At 41.7% G+C, this 973-nt stretch overlaps 1 non-coding gene across 1 annotated transcript; it reads left to right on the top strand.

Annotated features, from left to right (window-relative positions):
- The first annotated feature begins 575 nt into the window (after nt 1-575).
- Nucleotides 576-710, top strand: LOC146406070 (small nucleolar RNA SNORA70). Its single transcript, XR_014832305.1, has one exon. It is a non-coding gene; the product is annotated as a small nucleolar RNA SNORA70 (small nucleolar RNA).
- The last annotated feature ends 263 nt before the right edge of the window (nt 711-973 follow it).

The following is a 973-nucleotide window of genomic DNA, read 5'->3' as shown; positions in this document are numbered from 1 at the left end:
AGGAAACTTTTCCCAATTTCTCACCCAAATTTGTTTAAAACTAAAGAAATAGTTGAAAATACAATGAAAGGAAGCTAAGACTCTCAGGCAAACCTGGAGGAATTTCCAGGAATGTCAAACCACTGGGCAGAAAGAGGAGCCCTGAGAGCAGTGCATTCCAGGAATTTCAGTTTTTCGTATCCTACAACTCTCCAGATGGGCAAAGTCAGGAATCAAGATGGAAAACACTTCTTCAGAAGCCAATAGACTTGTCAAGTGGAACGTACAGTAATGACAGGGCTAAGAGCTGGTATCTTAGCTTATCCGACAGTGGAAAAATAGTGGTGCTAAGATCTACAGAGATCCCATTTGCATAGAAAAAAATAGATTATTTCAATGAAAGGAGAGACAAAACCGACAATAATTTGAAAATGGCACAATTAGAGGAAAAGGGAAAAGGAACATAATTCTTACCTCCTAAAGTAAAAACATGTCCCTTAAAATTACTTAAACTATTTTAGAATGATGTTTGTCATCCTTTAAAAGATGTGAGAAAATGTTTTCTGTATGAGATAGGAAAGAAACTTATAAAGAGAAGGAAATAAGAGAAGCCACCCATGCTCTTCTCTCTGTGGGGGCCCGGTGTTCAGTGGCTGCAAACCACAGCCTTCTTGGCAGTGTACACAACCTGGCGCCTGTATGGGTTGTCCCAAGAGACCTTGGAGACAGCCTTTTCCAGTGGACCTTCATATCTAGCACACTGTCCTCAAATCTAGGCTCCAGACAGGTATGTGAGGTGCCTTTAGAGATCCCCAGGGAATAGTGGCCAGGGTCCACAATGGCCAAGGCATAATACCCCTCCACATCAAGTTTCAGAACAAGGAGGATGTGATTGAGGCTCTATGCAGGGCCAAGTTCAAGTTCTCCAGCCTCTGGAAGATCCATAGCTCCAAGAAGTGGAGAATTACTAAGTTCAATGCATGTAAATTTGAAA

This window comes from Sus scrofa, chromosome 1, assembly GCF_054392235.1.
Source record: "Sus scrofa isolate SSC_HxYL_T2T_F1_AM1 chromosome 1, Sscrofa_HxYL_maternal_Yorkshire_Landrace_v2.0, whole genome shotgun sequence".
Classification (NCBI taxonomy): domain Eukaryota; kingdom Metazoa; phylum Chordata; class Mammalia; order Artiodactyla; family Suidae; genus Sus; species Sus scrofa.
This window is presented reverse-complemented; position numbering and strand designations above follow the sequence as displayed.